This window comes from Corvus brachyrhynchos, unplaced genomic scaffold, assembly GCF_000691975.1.
Source record: "Corvus brachyrhynchos isolate BGI_N302 unplaced genomic scaffold, ASM69197v1 scaffold239, whole genome shotgun sequence".
NCBI lineage: Eukaryota > Metazoa > Chordata > Aves > Passeriformes > Corvidae > Corvus > Corvus brachyrhynchos.
Genome location: NW_008246057.1, coordinates 8107409 through 8129964, shown reverse-complemented (window position 1 = coordinate 8129964; position 22556 = coordinate 8107409). Strand labels below are relative to the sequence as shown.

Sequence of the window (22556 nt, the reverse complement as noted above, 5' to 3'; positions counted from 1 at the left end):
CTAACAGTTAATTTGTTACAAGTTTTCAGTAACAACACATTTAAAAAAGACAGTATTAATTAGACTGAAGTCCTACAGAGATATATATAAAGTTTTCTGCAAAAGCTATGGAAATAATCTTTGAACCATATGCCATCTTCCTAGAGCCATCATGTCCTGAGCCTTACGAAGCCAAGTTAAAAGCTCTTCTTCGTCCCACAAACCCTGAGTGTAATGGCATCATATGTAAAGCATCTTCACAGTCCTCTGATACTCACACTTCCATAAGTACTTCCATAGAAGGATACCATGATTTCAATATCAAGTAGAATATTTCAGGTATCAAGTTTTTACCTAGCTCAGGACAGCATATGGGAAGTATATACATCACACAAGAACCATGATACTGTGGTCATTCCATGAATCTTTCACACTAAGGATAAACAGTGGAATGAGTCATGCTTTCCACTTCTGCACACTGTGTGTTATCTGAATATTGAAAAGTACCTTGTTTAGATTGTACTGGAGATTTTGGATAATTCTGAGAGGAATTCTGTCTTACTGTCCCAGCTTGCATGCCATTAGTGGAAAGGTTTGTACTGCAAGAGATTCATCATGATAATAAGCCAGGCTCTGGGAATCACAAGGCTTGAGATTGTTATCACAAGGCTTGAGATTGTTATCACAGGCTGAATATGACAGTTTCCATATCTTCCTGGTGCCTCTGGATCCCTGTGTGGGTAACCAACAGCCCTGTGATTATGTATGGTAAAGTATTGTTCTAAGGTAGTCAAATTGACTGAAATATGAAGCAATAAATATCCAAAGAGAAAACCCCTCAATTTCTGCTACAGAATGGGAAAAATGAGGGAAAACCAAAAAATCTACCCACAATCCATGTTTCATGCTCAGGAAACAATTCGAAAGCCGTAAAATACTGCTGCTGCTCTGAGCAGACTTCAGCAATTATTGTCAGTGTATCCAAGAGTACTATCAACAAGCTTGGGGACACATGGATAGTTTGTCTATTTAAAATGGATTTAGGATGCAGAAGAATTTTCACAAGTGGTAGATTATTACCCTGGAGGTCTCAAATATCTGGTAGGTCATTGTTTAATCTTTCTTAAATAGTGCACCTGCAATGCATATTACCTCTCCAGGTGTTGTGCTCTGACATTTTATAAACAGGCCAACTGACTCAGTACTACTCCTTCATGTTTTCCCCCCCAGTGATATAAAAGCAAGTATCTCTTACAACCTGTTACATGGCAAGGATGAAAGAGTGGTGTTCGAAAACAAACAGAACAAAGGGTGAGGCCAGGCAGCATCATGCACAGAATAACTGTCTGGAGGTCAAGAGATCCAGATTCCCTATTTAGTCTCTGTCATTGGATTCAAACTGTTGATCTCAAGGAATCCACTCGCTCCTTATCTTTTGTCTCTATTTCTTGCTTTCAGATTAGGGAGTGAATTATATCTCATTTGGCAAAGGTGACAGCTGAAAACTGGAAAGGCCCTTTCTTCACACCATGTATTGACTCATTCTGCTATTAGAAGTGAAGACCCATAAGGTGGCCCCATGGGGTTCCAAGACAACTGCATTTTTAAGGTCACTTGGTGTGTGATTTTCTATATACCTTAGTCTCCTAGGATTAATCTCCTCCTTTTTTCCACTGTTAAAACCAAAACATTAAATTCCTATGTTTAGCAGCATTAAGACTTGGGATGATTTTGACAAGTATTTGCCAATAACTTTAAAATAATAGCTATGAGTTTCCCAAAAGTTCAAAACTGCTGTTTGCACCTTTCAGAAGGTCTCAGTGATGAACAAACAGTATCTTTGGCAGAGGAAGCAGCTCATCTTGCTGACAACATTTATGTATCAGGGATGGATTTGGGCAAGAGGGTCTCTCAGCTTGTAACTGATGCTCAGCTGTCTCTGAAATCACCCGTTCTCAACTTACATTCTTCTAGAATTTTTGAGGTTTCCAATCTGTTGAGCAATTAGCATTGGCCACAGGAGGAATAATCTAACACTTCTCAGACTTAGATAAGAGCAACTTTTGTTCCAGTTACTTTTCTTGACACTGCCAAAGATGTCGATCAGAGGCTGTATTATTTTCATCACTTTATTTAATGTTGTTCTAGCTACAGGAGTTGTACACAAGGTAGACTCTACAGACTACAGAACCTGGTAGACCCTGTGTTATATTGCCATAGACTCTACTGTAAATGTGCTATTCTGACACAGCAATAATATTAACTGAGAGTTGCAATGTGTGCTGTTCACAAAGTGTTTAATACCTATTACAGCTCACCTCTTTAGACTGAGACTGAAAAAATTATCTGCTCTCATTTGCAACCATATTACATTTTTCAAGACTGTTCTGCTTCTTTCTGTGACATTTCCTACAGAGCGCTATCAATGGACACAATTTTTAAACGGAAAAAAATATGCAGTTATTTATCAATTCATAGAAATATTGTTGCTAAGAGATTATTGTAAATCACATGCACTTCACGCACATCCCAGAGGGGGACTCTGACAAGGTTCCAGGGCTGTAGCTGAAATACAGAACTCTAATTAAGAAAATGTTCAAGCTCTGAATATTCCAGAGGTGATTTTGTTTTCTTTAAGCCGCCATCTTACAAGAAAAATGTTGATTAAAATGGGAAACATTTAATTTCAGAAAGTTTCTTTAAGAAGAAAATCCTACTTCACTTGTTCAGAATTCTGCTCAGAGTTCTCAGCTCCAGATCACTCACTGAACTTGTTCATAATTCTGAGCTCCAGATCATTCTTTCTGCTGTCAGTCAATATTTAATCTTGGAGACTGATTACAGAATACAGTAGTGAAAACTCTAATGTGAAGTGGCTAGACTTGTCAATACAGCCCTTTAAAACCTCCTTCCCATTTCTCTTTTAAAATTTGTCTAACAATACTCTTAATTTTTCTAACAACAAAAGTCATATTAAAACTCTGGTGGAGAACACAGTCATATAGCTTGATACACTGTCAAGCCTTATTCTTTGGTATGTGTTTATTTTACATACATAAAAGACTAATAAAATAATTAAAGAGTAGACATAAAATATTTTTATTAAGGTCTTTAACATAAAAAATCATGTTAAATCTTGTTTTAATTATTTTAGTATTGCTCTCTAAACTGACTATCCTATCACCTTCTGGGAGATTACTGACTTTGGAAAAGACTTAGAAGAAGAAATAAATAAAAGTCACTGAATAAATCCAGAAAACAAACAAACAAACAAAAAAGTCAAGCTTCTTATATTAAGTGTCTACAACCATAGGTTTTACCAAAATGGTGGGATGGTGTCTTGGAGCAGGCAAACACTCTTTTCTATTCATTTTTTTTGAACAGGACAGTCTTTGGTGGAGAGGTGAGATAGATATCTGGGGAAAACAATTTAAACCATTACAACAGGATTCAACAACACCTGGTTGATCCAAGAAAGGTACAAACATGAGGAGAAGAAGGTGTGCACAGCTGAGATACTGTTCTGAGCAGAAGAACAACCACTGTAGACATGGTTATACCATTTAAAGAGAAATCTTCAGTATGCTCAGGAATAGTAAAGTAACACTTCACTAACCTTTAATCATCACATATGGATTACAACAGCATGCAGCACAGGGAAAAGAAACCAAAACTGAACTGACTTTGCTATACAGTCAAGTGAGCTTAGACATTGCTAGTCCAGTCTCTGGCAAAAGGACTCCAGTAATCCCTTTCAGTGTGGCTATTGCAGTGCCTTCTTTCCAAGTACATGCACAATGCTGTGCTACAGACACACACATACCTGCAAAATATTTCAAATATACAGGATTTTTGTCAAGACCTCTGGTCGCTATTTTGACTTATCTGAAGGCATGTGTATGTTTTAGAAAAAGTCACTTATTAACAACAGGGTGATTTAAGGACAGGCTATAGTTTGAAAGTGCCCTTGCACCTGCAGATTGAAGTCTGACTCTTAATCTTAATTGATAATATTTTGATAGGTTAAGAGCATATACCAGAGTGTGTGTGCATGTACTCATGTGATTTTTAGAACATGAACACAAATCTTCCTGCATAGCTAGAAGTTAAACTGTCTAGTACTAGTCCAAATTCTGTCATTGTTTTAAACTACAGACTAGTTTCCAGTTAGACTACATTCACTATTTGTGCAAAACAATGCCATAGTAATGACATAACCTGAATGTTAAAAAATCAGTTTTAAAACCCAAGACATAAACAGGAATATTATCTGACTTAGAGGGTATAATAGTGGGGGTATTCCAGTTTTATGTGCACTCATCTGTGTAACAAATATTACTTCTGCAGTTGAACAACTGCCAAAAATAGGTAAGAAATTCTCCTACTCCAGATAAGGCTTTAATATGATTTTTTTAGTTTCTCCATCAAACTGTAGAACATTTTCTCACTCACAGAATTCCAAAGAGATTGTGATCATTTTTCAATATTTTCAGGTGGTTTTTTCAACAAAAAGGAAAATATCCTAAGCTATATATTGATACTTAGCAATAGCTTTGACTAGAAGCAGAGAATGCAAGAGTGCTCTGTGTTCTACAGCCTTCAAAATCTATTATCAAAAGACAGTATTTGGACCACCAAGGGCAGTTTTTTGTTATATAATATTATATAAACTTTTTCTTAAAGTCACCAAGCTCAACTTAACAGTAGGGGCTTTTTGGCCACCCAGAAGCCTGTCCCAGAGCACCATTTCTTTTCTGAAAACGTCTTTCAGATTCAAAGTCTAAATTGATTTATGACTTTTACCTTGGGCCATGACCATCCTTTTCCCTTTTCCGTGCACCAGTAATTAGCTCTTTGATACAAGAAACGTTCCAGCCTCCCTTAGATCTTCTTTGGCTAGCCTACATTTGACATGCTCTTGGGGTTTTTCTTACAGTACCTCTTTATTTCTTCACTTACCCAATAGGCTTTGTTTGAGCCTTGCTGAAGGAATGACTGCAGCATGAAGTCATTCTATGATAGACACTGAGAGAAGCAGAAATGCTATATAAATATTTTCAACCAGAGCTCACATTTCCAGGAAAACAAAGTCAATCCATTGCAATCATCTGAAAAGAAAAAAAAAACCAAAAACAAACAACCCACAACAACAACAAAAAAATACCCAAAACAATACAAACAAGTTCTCATTTTCTGGTACCCCTAAAAGTAGTTCAGCAGTTTCCATGAGGCAACTCAATTTCTGCTCTTGATTGGGAAGAATCAGCAAAAGTGAGAGGCCAGTACTTCCATTAGATTTCATGTTCTTTCACTTTCTTTTCAAAAAAACTCCACTCTTTAAAATTTCCTGTTTCAAGATGACATTACAATGCCTTCTGAGGTTTAGCAAGCTTTTAACACTTATCTAATACAAAAGTATTGCTAATCTAAAGGAACATTTTCTTTCAAAAGCATTGATGAAGAATATACAATCTCCCTTTCCAGTCCATTTCGCCAGGGTGGGACTGCTTTTGCCTTATTCTAGCTGTATAAAGGTTGAAGTGTTGGTCTAAGGTAGTTGGGTAACCAGACTGCTCCTACAGTCAGTGCAGAGATACACATCTTAACAGGGCAGTTCAGTAGGTGTATAAAATATGTGCCCTAGGCTTTCCCTAGACTTAATGCAAAAAAGACAGACACATTCAAAGATCTACCACGGATGAGGTGAATCTCATTTTCTTTCTTCCACCACCTTCCACAACATACAGGAAACTGGACCGGATCACGATCAGAACAGTGTACATTAGCAGTTGATCCAAAATAGCAACCAGAGAAGCATGAGTGTAACTCCAGCACAATTCAGATCATCATTTAGCCCCCGGTGTTGAGTAACTCCCATACTTTCAAAATGAAACAGTTTGCAAACCACCGAAACTGCAAGCCAAAACTTGCTAGGTTGGCTTGTCATCAGAAGAGTTGTTGTGGGAAAGTGCTTAGTGAATATAAATCTGCCAATCTATCCTTTTACTCTTAGTAAATCACTTCTCTGTCGGTGGCCCTAATATTAATTCTGGTACAGTAATGTAAATGAAGAGGATATTCCTGAATGAAGAATTGAATTCAACTAAAGGCCTTCAATTTTTCTCCAGTTATAGTGACAGATGCCTGTTTCCATTATAAATCTGTAATTCTTGCAAAAGTAATTTTCTTCATAGAGAAATCCTTCTATGGCAGGGTAGTAAACAGTGCAGAAATGCTGCACACACAGCATAGTTTGCATATTTAGTTCATTATAATTGCCCCAAGGTCTTTTGGACAATTCTTCTCCTATATCTCAGCACTATTCAGACTGTTCTCGTTGCTTCAACATCTGAGTTCTCCAACACTCCACATCTATTTGTTGTATACCCTAGAGTCAGCTTAAAATGCACAAAGATTTCATCAAAGTTGGCTTTTATTTCTAAGTTCTATTTTATATAAAGCATTACCTCCTTTTTTAAAAATTATATATATATTTGTGCCTTGAGGGATTTTTTTGTAAGCATTGGTACTAATGAATAATCCCTGTAATTAGAAAATATGTCTTAATTTTTGGCAAATTACTAAATTCCCCACTCTTCTTTCTCCATTAAAAGATGAACTGTTTAGAAATGAAACATTATTTACCAACATAATTAAACTTTGTATAGTGATCTCAATTAGTATATTTTACAAACAGAAAATAGCTTTGGCTCTTCTTTGATTGGCCAGCTAGAATTCATTAAGATAACTGGCATTCACTAATGGTAAAATTTACAACACAGCAATAACCTACCAAATCTACCATAATACTATGCCAAAAATAGGGGGAAAAAAATCTATTCAATTTATAAGATAAATATACTCAAACCACTATTCATTAGACAAACTTTCCAAATTACCAACTATTTCAGGTAATCTTGCAGGCCCATCCCAATGTTAAATCTGAGAAAATTTTGCTTCCGACAATTCACCAGATGCAAAGTGGTAGCAGTTTACACAATAAATCAACCTGCTTCAAACATGCAGCACACAGGCATGGTATAGAAGAGATTTAAATGAGAAGGTAGTATTATAAAACTATCTCTTTATGAGTCAGTTTGAGGACTTTCATTCTTCCAGATGACAATAATGGAAAAATATGGTTTTCTATTCTAAAATTCCCTTACATTTTGTGGAGTTGAAGGACCTCACTTGATGCAAGAACATAATGAAACCAGGAGGGTTCTGATTCTGATTTAAAGATCATTTGAGTGACTAAAAAGGGGAGGAGAGACAAAGGCAAACATAATTTCAAAGCATCTACTATAGAATTATAAAATATCAGGTAATTCAGATTAAATGAAGACTAAAGGAAAGAAACTTAACTTGGTTAAAACTGGAGCTAGATAGACCTAGAAAAAGAATAAGCTGTAGTTTCTATTGATACAGGCCCAAAATGCCCCTTTTACATATTGTGTTCTGAGAGGAAAATATCATTAAAATGAGAAAAAGAAGATGATAAGGACAGAAACTTCCTACACCCAGTAGTTTGCTGAGAAGGTGCTGAGGTGGAAAGTCTTTTCAAGCATCAATACATATAGAAAGGGACACCTTGTTTACAGTAAAAAAAAATTCAACAAAACCCCCATTCTGAAAAATACCAAAGGAAGAAGGACAAGGTAGAAGAGGGGACAGTTCACAAACCCTGTGAAACCAAAAGTACAGTTCACAAGGTTCACAAAACCTCAAAATAACACAAGGTTTGCCCATCCCTTACCATTAGTCATCTACAAGAATCATTCCTCCCCGACCTCTGATGAATCCGCTCCCTTGCAGTTGTTCCTTCTGCTTCTGGTTATGGTACTCTGTGTTAGGGTGCTACACACACTGACTTTGAGGAATCCTTGTTCTGAGAGTGAACCTACATCTAGCAAAAAGAACAGAAAAAAGGCTTTATTGAGTAGACATAGAAAAGTTTATAACTGAGGAGACAGGCAACGTTCTCTGTGTGTTACATTGGAACACAGCAAAATCCTGCAATAAATTAATTTTTAGCAGCCACCATTGAAACATGGAACTTCGTCCTCCAAAAACATAAGAAATCTATTTCAGTAGCAGGAAACATACTGACAGCTTTCCCAAGGAAACTGACAATTTACCTTCATTTTCATCTACCCCACTCTGTCCCTTCCCTGCTTTTTGGGACTTGAGGAAATCGAGAAATGCTAATAAGAGGTCCAAGCACAACAAATTTGTATGGGCTCATGACCCACTTTCATATGCAGAAGTAGTTAACAGGGTTGATTTTCCTTTTCGACCATAATTTTCATGAACTGACCTCTGTCTGCAGCTACTACACTAAAGACAGTAGAGTTGCATCACCCTGCAGGGACTACAGGGATAGAAGGAAGGAGATTGCTTCCTGGAGCTCTACATTTGCATTGGAGATGTGAGGTGTGACTTGTGTCACCCTTAATATAAAGCACTATCTCCTTCCAGCATGAGCAACCACTTCTGGTAGCTCCTCTGTGGGGGAGATGAAGGTGTGCTTACACTTACTGTCAGCATATTTTAAATACTTTCAGGAGATCAAACCCATACATTCTTAAATACAGCAGATGCAATCCTGGACACACACACAGGCCAACAACACAGTTCAGAATGGAGTGAAAGGGACAATTTATTTCCAATTAAAAAAGGAATAGAATAGAATTTTCTTTCAACATCACATTTCCTTCCAAAGAGACAGATTTTTTCAGTCAAGATACAATGCTTACAATTTACCCTCCAAAGCCTTGCTCCCAAAGGTTTAGAAAGCAGCTTGATGCCAGAATTCAATAGCATGAACATAGAAACTCTCTTAAGCTGCCTTGTATCCTTGCTGGGTAATAATGGGTGAGGGTGGAGTCACATACCATTTGAACAACAAAGCAAACTGTAAGGTATGGTAAATAAATGCCTGAAAGAAAACACCCTGGCCCCACCTTTGTCTGATTCAAATGAAAAAATACCAGTTTCACCCAAACCACAAAGGCATACATACACACAAACACTGCAATTCTAAGTTCCATGATTCGATGACTGAAGCATTTTGAACAGGTGAATTAATGCATCATTGAAAACACTGCCCTGTAAATGAGAACTCACAATATTCATAAAATGCATTTCTTTAATGCTTTTATTTTTAAAATTCTAAAAGTTTCAAAAATAAGTTTCAGAATTTACCATCTCTATTTGTTCTTAAAATCCTATGTAAACATTTTGTAGTGCTTTTACTGTAGCTTGCTACAGTGCTGGCTGCTTCCCTTTGATACAGTGTCTTCCTCAGTTCGTGCCTTACCCTACTAATAGATTCTTTTTTTCTTTGATCTTTCTCTATCAATGAAGAGCATCTACCCTACCTCTTCCTTGTATTCCCTGCTTTCATTGTCTTTCCTTTCTTTCTTGCATGTTTATGTATCCTCTGTAAGTGGAAAGGCCAAATACTTTTCTTCACACTTTCACAGCTCTCTTCAACTTCCCCCTCTTCTTGACTGCACATGGCCAGAAAACCAAAAAGCATCTCCCTACTGAATGACAAGCTGCAAAGTCAGAGAGTAGCTGCTATCTTCCTGGAGCCATATAGAAATAAACTATAAGAACAGCAATAACAGGTAAAACCAAAGATCTCTTTAGCCTAGTATTCAATTCCCAACAGTGATGATTAGCAGGTGCCTAGGGGAGAGCACACAAACAGGGCAAGCATAGAATATATAAGTTCTGTACATTCTCACAGCCTCCAGTAACCTGTGATTCAGAGATATGATCATGTCTTCTATCTCCAAAGAGGCCAAAGAAGCCTAGGGAGACGAAGAATGAAATATGACTCAGAGAACATGCTGTTAAGTGAAGCACAACTAACTTAAAAGCAGGAAAGAAAATGTATCTAGAAATTAATCAAAATATTAAAAGTTGCTCTAAATAAGTTTACTTCAGGTACAGGATGCACTCTAGCCACAGAAGATATAGCAGTCTGGACTCTGTAGTGTAGTTGTGAAGAGCTACATGCTGCCATTTCCAGATATAAGCCTAAAAGAAGTCCCTGACCCACTTTGGTCACGATAAGTAAGTTGCCTTAAAGGATTTAAAATAGCAGGTCTTGCTAACACTTTTGCCTGAAGTATGTTAGGGAATACTCACAGATCTACTGTCTAGTTGCATTCGGAAGAGAATGTAGGTTCTTCAACCGGCGTTGGCAGGCATGACTGGTGCTATCAATCCACAGCATTACAGAGCCAGGAAGGAGAACAGATATATACCCCGTGGCAGGCAACAGTGCAATGGTTCCCAGTTTTCCGTCATCACACTGCCACTGGAGATTGCTACACCTACAGTTTTGCAAAATGGCATGCTGTAGCAATGGACAGTCAGTGCCCTGCTGGTAAAGAGAAAATTCATTTGCTTTATGAAATGTGAGTTTCATTAGCAGAACAGCATCAAGGCTTTTCCATGACAGCACTCCTTTACCAATTCTGCTCTAAACTGGACAAAGTTCTTCCTAGCTTTCTTCAAGCAACATCAGCCTTCACATTGCTAAATAAAGTATTTGAAATAACTTATCTGACTTTGTCAGAAGGAACTAGAAAGAGTAAATGGAAATTTCCAGCTGCAGTCCAGGATAAGATAAAGTATAACAGAAGGTAACAGTATGCACCTAGAAAACCATAGTAGGTTATCTTCCTTCAGTTGCAATAGCTATTTGTAGAGTATACCTGCAAACACAATGTCACAGACAAACCAGTACAACTCAGATTTTTACTTAAGGCATTGTCAGTTAGTACAAGTTTTGATCACTGATGCAGGTATTGAAAAAAAAAAGAGAGAGCATAATTAAATGACACTTAGAGAAAGAGATTTCCCTCCCTGCCCAAGCTCATATTAAGTCAAACATTTCTGCTCCCATGCTGCTAGTCATAACTAGCACAATAATCACTATGGTTTACTAGACATAGTCTGTCCCAGTTCCTCCAGTGACATGACAGGGAAAAGAGGAGATTGGATTTTTATGTTCAATGGTTCTTTCTGCGATTTTCTGTTTATTGATTCTATCTGCATAGTAGAGAACCTGGGCTTCTGCACAATTACAAAATCTGGAAACTGAATTTTGCAGTGTTTTGGACTCCTATTAATTTATGGGATCTGAACAGGGTGTTTATACTGTTCTCCCACAGAAGAAGAGAACTAAAGCAGTTCCACAGTGCACACTACCTTTCTGATTCCACAGGAAATTTGTCCATGTTCCTTCAAATTCCTCCACATTTGACAATCCAGAAGGAATACTTTGGGACACAATAAATATTTGAAGCCTTGAGACAATCTCATGTGATTATCACTTTGCCAGAGCCAGTTATTCTCACAACAAGGCCAAAAAAGTTTGGTGGATGGCATCAATACCTTGCATAAAAAATATTTTAGGAGAGCCTTTTATGTTCTTGACAATGCATAATCAGATCTTGGGGAAGAATAGATGTCATCACAAAACAAGGAGGAAACGATATCAAACTGTTCCACATTCAGATATCTTGAGATAGAGAGGTTAGAAGAGAGGTACCCTATTTGCCAATGAAGCAGCGGATGGAGCTCTTCACCATTGGTATAAGAGCAGGCACACCAGGAACCTTTGGAATTAAAGGCAATTTAATAAGTTTACATTTGCAATTTGCTGAATTAGTAGGTATAGTCTGTAGTAGACTCTTGATATATTCTATCATAATATAATGCTCATCTTGTTGGAGTACAAAGACATACTAAGGGCATACATAGTGAATTTTGAATACCTGATTTTTGCCGTCTTGCTTCTGTATGAAGCAAGCAGTAGGCAATATTTTGCCTTTTTCTGCACATTTAGGGGTACAGTTTAATACACAAGTGTATCAGACATTTCTTTTTCCTTCATACATTTTTTTGTTCCTTCCTACATTATGAAAGCTGGTTTGCTCCTGGACTTGGTATGACATTCATTGTTACTAACACAATTATGGCATTAAGAAAAGACTCATTACAGTAACAACTAGTCTAAGAGGAAAGCTTTTCCATTCAATTCAATGCATTCTATGATTCCTTATCACGCTCTTAAAGCACATTATGCCAGCTTGTATCATGTTATACAGCAGATCACAATGTATTACGACAATGTTATCTGCAATGTAACTCTGAAACCAAACCAAGCAATGAATTGCACTTGTTCTTTAATCCTTACATTGATGGTTATTTCCTGTCAAAGGGCAAAGTTCAGCAATATGGACAACCATGGACCTACACAAAAAAAAAACAAAAACAAAAGTGAGCAATAAAATATCATTTGACATGTGACATTAAAAATGAAACTAAGTACAAGATGTACTCATTAAAATCTATTTTTCAAATATACGACCCTCAAGACTGATAAATCTTTTTTCTATTAGCTCTTTGACCTGAGGTGAAAAAAGGGGTAAAAACAGGCCCCTTTGCTCCAGCAAACTTAAATATGAAATAGGAATCATAAAAAGCCAATGGGACAGCAAGACCACAATTGCATAGATGTGTCTGCAATTGTCTTATTTAAATCTCTCTGTTAGCAATGGAAATCCTTTGTAATTCAGTGGAGAAAACCCATTATTTGAGAAATTAGAAGGAGCCTGAAATCCTTGTGAGATGGGAACAAACACAAAAGCACAAATAACATGCCAATAAATGTCAGCAGACATTAACAGCTTCTCTTGGGAATTAGAGGTGGCCAGGCAAAACCGGTATCACTGTAATTTGCTGCTTTTTACTTGCACAGAATTTAAATAAACCATAAATATTTTATATTTTTTTATAAAACAGGACTTACTATTTTAAGGGAAGTTCTCGGCTAAAAGGATTCAGCCTTAAAATGCTTTATCTTAATGATCAGACCAACAAGTGCATTTGCCACCTTTGTCCCAAGGGTGGCAGTGGCTTTCTCAGGGGCAAGGGACAAAACTGAACAAAGTAATAAATATTAGATTTTAATCTGGTGCCACAAGTCTGGAAGTATTCTCAGACATGTACTTTTTGCACACCTAAGTACGGATTTCAACACTCAAATAGTGAATTTAAATCTTCTATTTCATTGGAAATTTCATCTTCTAGGAAATTGTATGAAAAGTAATTGTATAGCAAGCAACTCAGCATTGACTCATTCTCTTCTTTTTTACTACAGGACAGATTTGTAATTATGAAGGTTTAGATTTAAACTTCAGAGACACTACCTTCAAGCCAATGTATTTCACACATTTTCAAAATGTAGGAAATTATTATTGAGTTTCTCACATTTTTCTTTTTTTTAAGTAACAGTAATACAGATAAACCAAATTTCCCTGCAGACAGATGGCAAAGAACAGTAATTAAATATGAAATCAAAAAATGTAAAACATTAAGAAAACCAGGTAACAGGGGAAATTAAAACCATAGGCAGAAAAATTCTCCATTCAGTAAGGACAAGAATTGATTTTTAATAAAATTTGGGAGTAAAAGAAATTCTAGCTCTTGTGAATGTTGTTACAAAAGTAGCATGAATATAAATTACATCAGAAAAGGAAGACGACAAAATTGTTAATCATGTGGGAAAAGGCAGAGGTGTTCAGCATGTTTCTGTTCTGTATCTAGAACAAAGCTCAGTGTGCATTTGTACCATAAAATAATGGTGATATATACTTCGTTTTCCAATATTAGCTAAGGATGATGTCAAAGAGAAGCAAGTAAAAATTATCACAAAAATATAAACAGGCCTGAGTTACTTTCTCCCAAAAATAATGAGTCATCTGGATCCTTGAAAATTTCAACATATTTTGAAGACTCCAGATTGCCTTTTGTTTTGCCTTTTGGAATTTTTTTTTTTTTAGCTTCAAAGTAGAACTGTTATGATGCAAGGGAAACGAATGGTACAGCTGCAACAGGACTATCAATTAAATGGGGAATTGCTAATGTGTATTATCTAATCCCATCAAATACCACTTCCGCTCCCAGTATCATAGAATCATTTAGGTTGGAAAAGACCCTCAACATCATTGAGTCCAGCCATAAACTGCCAAACACTTCCAAGTCCACCATTAAACCATGTCCCTAAGTGCCATATTTACATACCTTTTAAAAACTTCCAGGGATGGTGACTCAACTACTTCTCTGGGCAGCTTCTTTCAGTTTTTATTTCTTTGGTCTAAATTTATGCGAGGGCACTATACAAATGTGTGCATTCCTATTGCCACATATTCCTGTTGGTTGCCTCTCTGGGAGCATGATTGCTATCTCATTGAAGTGTTTCAGCAAGATGACTGCATTTATCCTGGAAAACTGACTCAAAATTATGTAGTTCATTGCTAGCCCACCTAACTAAATGTATCAGCACTTCTGAGTGAAGCAAGCATAACAAGAGCGAAAGACACAGAGATTCTCCATGTGCAGCAGTAACCTAAACTCTACACAGTAACAGAAGCCACAGGTCTTAACAGAAAGTGCTAGATACCTTTGTCTCTGACCTTAGAACTGTCTGCACAGGCTTTCTCACACAGATTATAAATAAAAATCTGGAGAACTAAATATTGTCTGACTTACTATGACAACCAAAGTCTTCAGAAGCAGGACACTGTTATCTGCTCCTGTTATTTGTGGAAGAGAGAGTGGTGCTTGTCGTCAGTTTTCTTCTTGAGTGTCATCAAGATAAAAAGGCCTAGTCACCATTTCTTAGCCTAAGAAGTGCTGGATACACTTTGGCTTTTCTACCCACTTTCTTGCAGTCAAGCCATTCAATCTTTTACAGTTTCCAGCTCCATCAACCTACTAATTATCTATACCTTCTACTTCAGTAGCAGCTAAAAGACATTTTTAGCAGCATGTTCAATACTGCTACCAGCTCCTTCAATACCCTTTTTTTCAGTATCTGTCTTAAATGCAGATAACTTTGTTCCTTTTCACCTGTCCTAGGTTACAATGTAAGACGTGCCCACAAGCATGTATTCTTATCACCATCTTCATGAGCTGTTAAAACCAGGTGGGGCAGTGCTCCCTGCCTCCTCCCTCAAGACTATGTCCTGTTAATGGCCCATCAGTGCCTTATCTCATGACTCATCATTCCATTGTGAGATGCTCCACCCAGAGGGAGAAACCAAGCATCCCATCCTGGATATAAACTATGATTTTTGAAGACCACAAGCAGCCTTTCCCACTGGATTTCCAGAGGACAGGAGCTACATACCTACCACTGGACCTTCTGAGGAAGACCAGATCTTTCTACACAGGATCACTGCTTCAACAGAACCACATCCATGCACTTCAGGAGGCCTGCAGCCACCACCTTATCGGACTGCTGCTGCTACCCTGACTAACAGGGTCAGGTTGTATCTGTCTCTGGCAGTTTAAATCAGTCTTTTTTACCCTGCCTTGTTTTATACATATATATATATTTGTAAAGAGCTGTTATTCCTATTTCCCATATCTTTTCCTGAAAGCTCCTTGATTTTAAAATTATAATAATTCGGAGGGAAAGGGGGTCGCATCTTCCATTCCAAGGGAGGCTCCTGCCTTCCTCAGCAGACACCTGTCTTTCAAACCAAGACATCACCTCACATGACATATGCATTTTACATCTTAGTATAAGTGTCCTTTTATACAACAAATACAGAAATAATACCTCTGCACCAGGATTTAGAGACCAGTATTCCTTCATCACACAAGATTACCCTAACCAGGAAGGACACAATCAGAATGCCTCAATTGTGATTTCATTTGAAATTTAAATACTCAAGGCTCAAGAATAATCAACACTGCCTACCCTCAAGAATCATTTTACTGTTTAACATACCTGAGATAAATAAAAGTTATTAGTGGACTCCACAATGGTGTCCATGGAATCTTGTGGTCAAAACTACACACCCTTTGTTTCAGAGGGTGCTACACCCAGAGTACCATTAGCCTGGTAGAAGACCTTACTCAGAAGCTACAGCTGTGCCTCTTCTTAGTGCCAAGAGTCAAGAAAATAGATCTTTCCTTCTTTTATATGGCCTTAACCACTGGGGTATTTTAGTACTTTCATCACCACACAAAGTTTCATTCACAAGTGGATGTTTGTTGTTGTTCACTGCCAAACTCTATTAGGTGCCTTGTTAGACATACACTTCTTGATGAATGTCCACAGCAATACTGAGAGTTGGTCAACAGTGACTGTCAAACAATTCAGGTAATACATGCTCTTCTTCAACCAGGGTGGACTTATTGTCTTTTGTGTCTTGGCTTTTGCTGCCAACTTGTGTTATCTTTTGTTGTTTTTCTGAGGACATATTTTAGATTGGCATAAGAGCTTATTAGCTTGAAATATGAGTGAAATCACCCTTTCAGAAAATGTAATAGCATGATAGCATATTTGTTACTAGATTTTCACATTTGGAAAACAATTTTAAAAATTATAAGACACTGATTAACATAGACCATGATATTCTTTATGAAGTCCATGGAAACACAACAGAAAATGAAATATTATTATCATAAAGTTAGTATTCTACTACTGATAAGACACACACAAGGTGTCCTTTGGTCATACAATCATGTGGTTTATGGTACATACTTTAGTTATCTATGAATAAAACACTGAGCAAGGACAGTCACTATGTTTTTGATTATAATACAAGTATTAAAGTGCATTCTGCTGAGCCTTGATCAAAGATCATTTAGGGATACTCATTCCTTCCCTTTTTTTGTTACTATTACTTTAATAGTACATTAACAAATCAGGTACCAACTTTCTGTATATGCTAAATGGAACTGTTCTTTTCATTCACTTAATCTAACTTCAAAAAATAGAAAAGGCTGCCTATTCTGGCATGACTAATTATACTTACAGAAAAATGTACTCAATACGTAACCTTCTCCTCCACGTGAACGTCTGTTTCCAATTACACACACTAGCACAGTATTGAGGATCCTCTGTACAAAGACGTCAGCTCAGCTTGCTAATGGTGCTGTTCTGTATCTAACACTAACAACAGTAGCCATGGCTGTGGCAGTTCAGCAGAGGACTACACATGGGATGCATGTGCAGGAGAGGAGTTTTTGCTGGTTAATAATTACAACCTTTTAGATTAGCAAAGACCAGGAACACCAGTAATTTGTCAATCAGAGAGCTGAAGCACACACATACAAAGTAATCTGGTGGTTCCCTCCTGTATATGGCTCAAAGAACAGATCTTATTGCTGTAATTACAGTAACTCCATAGTATTTTTCTCATTACACAGTGGTCAAGAAGCTGAAGAGGAGAAAGTGGAAGTGGAAGCACACAGGTTGTGATGCTAAGATAGTAGGAAAGGTCTGAATGTTTACATTGCTGAATTTTGGCTCATCAAGCCTTAATTAGGAACTTACGTAGTCATAAAACTGGTTGACAATTTAAACTGTTGTGCCAAAGTGCATCCACCTATTGCATTTGAAATGTGAACTTATTCCATTGTGTTCATATTACAACTACCATATTATTATAACAGGTCTTCATTTAACTCGCCCACCAACTGTCCTTTCAGTCTCCTTTAAATTACTCCTCTTGCTTTTAAATTTAGAAATGTATCTATATATTGAGTAGAAATTAGTAGCATAGGACCACATAAACATAATATTTCGGTTTACAATGTTGGTATTATGTTTGAGTTTAAATTTAGTGTCAAGATTCAAGAAAGATCAAGTGAAGAGCTGACAGCTCTGTATATTGTCTTTTTGCAAGTCTTCAGCAATTTTATTACTTATTATCATTATAATTATTTAAAACCAATTAAACTTTTCTATCCATTCTCAAATATAGAAAGACACATTCATATTGGCACTGCCTGTTGTAATGAATTTATTATTAACAAATTGCTGAATTATTTTAGTGGGTGTACAGCCTTTTGGGTCAGGTCACAGATACAATGGAATGATGTAAATCTTATAACTGTGGTGGTCACAATTCAGATAAGGCTTTCATATCTTCACACTTCAAAATTTTCATACAAGAATTTTGAAAAGGGAAGGTAGAAGAGAATCCAGTTTCATCTGTACTCTAACATTTCTATAAAATTCAAACAAAGTCACAAAAACAATACTTTTTATTTGCTTCATCCCATATAGCAATGATGCAACGATACAATAAATGTCCCCCTAAATTTCTACACAAAATCTTGAGATCATCTTTAATTTAATCTTTAATTTTGATGGAAGGATTATTTATTCACCTACTTTTGCAACTTAATAATTTTACAAAATAACAAATAGAAGCAAACCTTGGCTTTTTTGCTATTACTTCTCTTATTTCCCTCCTTGATTTTATTTGGTGCATGTGGGCAAATACAAAATTCATTGAACACTTTGTGATGTCTTACTATTTCCATCAATACATAGATTATAGGTTGAAAAACACTCATTTTGACTATCCCATTGACCAAAACACCGAGATAAATTTTTCACATCATTGCAGCAGTTTAAATATAACACTACTGGCACAAACAGAATTATAGGAGCAAATATAGGACTTTATTAAGAATTCCTCGTTACACAAACTACCACTTTGGCTCTCTCTATATAATAAAGACTCCAGAGCAGGCAGAGGTGGACAATATTCCTTACTCCTTACTTACATTCTTTATTCATTAATTTGCTGATGCCAGTATCAACTCATTCTACAAGACGTTAAGTTGGTTTCCACATTGAAATTTGATACTTAATATCCCTTCTACTATTTTTATCCTCCAATTATAACTCTGAATACACTTGTTATCACTAAAAATACAATACTCTTTTTAATCTTGTTACATTCTTGGCCTTTGTGACTTGGCAGTGAGTTCCATGGTCTAATTACAAGTTTTATATGTAGAAGTAATTATGGGTTGGGTTTGGGTTTTTTTTCAGTTTTGAAAGTTACCTTTTAATTCTCCTTGATGTTCCTCAGCTCATGTTAAATGAGAGAGAACACAGTCATCTGATCCATGGTACCTAGACCATTATTTTACTGTATCCCCTTTCTTGATCTTCCCTCTAAAGTGAAAAAAAGGCCTAATCTTTCAAAAGAGGGGTTTTTTTCATATCCTCAGTCATTCTCATTACCTTTCCTTGATCCCACTTTAGTTCTTCAATACAGCTTTCGAAATAGGGAAAACAGCTGCTGAAAGTGTGCAATCTCTCTACTGAATACAAAATGCCACCTGCATAACAGCAGAAGATGAGGTCCTGATAATTCAGTTCTGTGCAGAGCCATGCTTTTTGTATCATAAATATTAATGTTCCAGAGACTTTCCAGTTTGACTTCACTTGACATAATGTCATGGTATCTAATGCAAGTTGTTCATCAAACCTCTAAGTTCTTTTTACACATGGCCATATCTTCTTGCATTATTTTAAATCCAGCTTCAGTACCAAGTCTTCAGTTACCAGAGAATTACATACACAGTGAGGCTCTGTTACCTGCCTGTACTTTACTTCTAGATTTTGTTGTTTTCTCTCAGTTCCAGCCTGGAAAACTCTTCCTGTGTGAGACTTAAAGAGCTAGAGAATACCAGGTGGGGAAAAAATAAATAAATTGTAGATACTTCTAGACTGTTATGGTAAGAGGTTAACTCTTAACCTTCTATCAAATAAACAAAGTAGACTGAGCTAGTAGAGCTTCATGTTTTAACATACCAGTCCTAAACTTTGTATTCTCTTTGAAAGCCTTTTCAGTTTTTCAACCTTCTTTTAATAGTACCTCAATACTGGTCTCACTAATGCCTATGGTAGGAGTCAACTTTGACTGAATACACTCAGGATATTGATTTCTAAAGGGAAAAGAATGTGCCATACGTGGAAAAGTATGCTGTGTTACTGATGAAGTTGTCAACATCTTTCGATTGAATACGAGTCAGCAGTGCCCTGGCAGCCGAGAGGGCCAACCGCATCCTGGGGTGCATCAGGCACAGCATCATTGGCTGGACAAGGGGGGGGATTGTCCCACTCTGCTCTGCACTGGGGCAGCCTCATCTCGAGTCCTGGGGGCAGTTTTGGGTGCCACAACATAGAAAAGATATTAAGCTATCACAGGCTGCCCAAAGGAACAGCCATCCTGAATTTCCCAAGGACAAACTATGTTTAGTCACACTGATTGTCTTCTACAACTACATTACAGGTTTCTCTGGGTGAGATTAGAGGAGGTGTTGGTCCCCTTGTCCTCATCCAGAACTCTGAGAGTTTTTCAGCATCTGCAGCCAAATTGGGAAGATACATTAAAAACTGGCCAGATCATGGGCCTTAAAATGCCCATAATAACTGTTTCAAGTCAAATTAGCAGGTGATTCCAATGGATATTTCTTGGGATCAATAAAATGGCTGATATTATTTAACTTTTTCATCCATGACCTTTGGAAATACAAGGTGACACCAAATCAAGAGGGCTGTTGGTATACTGGAGGGTATAGCTGCTATTCAGACCTCAACTAGCTGAATAAATGTATAGCAAATACATCTGTAATGGACTTCCAAAACCAAGAATGCCAAGGTCCCACATCTGGGACAGGATGTAATTAGGGAGAAGTGCAGGCTGGAACTAACGGTTCCACAGAAGACCCAGTGGACCACAAACCAACTAAGTCAGCAGTGTGCGCCTGTGGTAATGAACACTGACCACATCTTGGAGCGCCACAGCCAGCAGGTCAAGGGACATGATTATTGCCCTCTCTTCAGCACAGATGAAGCCACATCTAGAGAACTGTGTTCAGTTTGTTCTCTTGCCAAATAACAGAGAGACTGAAGAGAATCAAGCAAAGTGGCATTAAGGGAGCTAGGAGCTCTGGCATATAAGGAGGTTGAGTGACCTAGAAATACCAATATTGTCATAAGTTTAATGGACGTTTACTGCCAGAGCATTCTTAGCAGCATTCCTTATGGTCACATTATGAGAACAGATGCATTTTGGTAGTCCCATCCAGAAGACCTACAATGGCTATAAGCATATATTAGAGCCCATTAATGTCACTGGCGCAGCACCTGATGATGTGCCACAGCAAACTTTGAGCTGAGTTCCATACAGACATTAGAAGGTAGCCTGAAGGTAGTACTGTTCTGCAAGCGTAAACTCCCATGGATCTTCCATATTTCTGTGCCTGACAAACTCACTCCTGCTCAGGGACTGTTGCACAGAAAAATGACTTCTAAATCAAACTGGCATCCTACCCATGAATGATTTTCCATTTATAGTTGCAAAGCCACTGTTAAAGTGGCCAAAGCTAGTTTATAAAATGTTCTGCAGCTATAATTGTTTAGGACCACTGAACTGCATGTTCCAAGCCAGATCAAAAGAAGCACCACAAACCCATGAAAGGCTTATGTGTAAAGACAGGGTAAATTCCATGTCTGGGATCCATCTGTAATTCTGTCAAACCAAGAGTGCTTGTAGCTGTATACAAATTAAATGTCTGTCTGCCAAAATTAAGTGAATGAAGAAAAAATACCCCCTTATCACTTTTTTTTTACAGTAACTACCTTGTTTTCTTTAATGTTAAATGTATAATAACCTCCCTTTTACACTGGTGTGAAAATACAAATCAGATTAGGAGTTACACCAATGCCAGGATTGATCCCAGAATTTTTAGATTACCATTTTGCTACAAATGGAGATGTGTAAAAGTATGTCATGGGTTTTTTTGACAGCTGACACAGCTTAAGAAGATGTAGCTTAAACACAACAGGATTTTGAGAGAACTGTATTATTTCCAGAACAGGTTCAAGGCAAGTGTATTGCTGACTTACTATAGATTGGCCACACACTGAGATGAATTTAAGAAATTCCAAATACAGTTGGAATGACAAGCCCTGATGGTTTTATGTTTGCAGACTAGTGATACATGCATGATTTTTCATGCTTGGTCATGTAAAAAAAACAGGAATTAGTAACAACTTGCAATGTTAATTCCATAAATAATTAGCATCTACACATAGTAATTTTTATAAATGTAATTTGAGATAGCCAAAAGACACGGTCTACCACAAATTTTTAAAAAAATACAAAAAAAATCCCCAGCTTTTTTATTGCTTTATCTCATAAATCCAAATCATTTGCTTTAAGGAAAAACAAAATCCATAAACATGAAACCTCCTGAATTCTTCAATAAACTCTGTGGTTTATTTTGGAGCCTCTAAAAATTGGTCTGTATGAGAAGTGGTAACTTTTATAGCCCAACCGATCTATCTTCAAAAAATACATTCTGGGACATGAAGGGTTGAAACTGCGCCTGCAAACTTGACCTTCACATCAGCTGGTCAAATCTAATAAAAGACATTACCTCTCCCTAGAAGCCGTTGCTTTGTTTATGGGCACGACTGCCCGAGATCACAGCACTGCTATTACCAGACAATGCCAACTGCAAGGCTCTCCCCGAGAGCCCAGTGTGGGAGGGGCTGCCAAAAACACCCTCACGTCGGGGATCCCCGCGGAGCACCGGTACCTCCAACGCCGCTGCTTTTCACTGCCACGCACCTGGGCCAGGGGGGATGACAGGGTGCGGACGGGCGGCCGCCAAGCTGTCTGCAAACGGCGGGGTGCTCCCCGCCTGAGCGCCAGCCCTGGGCGCAT

The 22556-nt window shown here is 37.4% G+C and overlaps 1 long non-coding RNA gene across 3 annotated transcripts; it reads right to left on the bottom strand.

Annotated features, from left to right (window-relative positions):
• Nucleotides 1-3253: 3253 nt before the first annotated feature.
• On the bottom strand, nucleotides 3254-10740 carry LOC108449561. Of its 3 annotated transcripts, none has more exons than XR_001865774.1 (4): nucleotides 10138-10740; nucleotides 7736-7885; nucleotides 4939-5087; nucleotides 3254-3802 (listed from the first exon to the last, which is right to left on the bottom strand). It is a non-coding gene; the product is annotated as an uncharacterized LOC108449561 (long non-coding RNA). The 3 variants fall into 3 exon arrangements; XR_001865773.1 differs by lacking the exon at nucleotides 10138-10740 and adding an exon at nucleotides 8297-10119; XR_001865775.1 differs by lacking the exon at nucleotides 10138-10740 and adding an exon at nucleotides 8118-8161.
• Between the last annotated feature and the right edge of the window lie 11816 nt (nucleotides 10741-22556).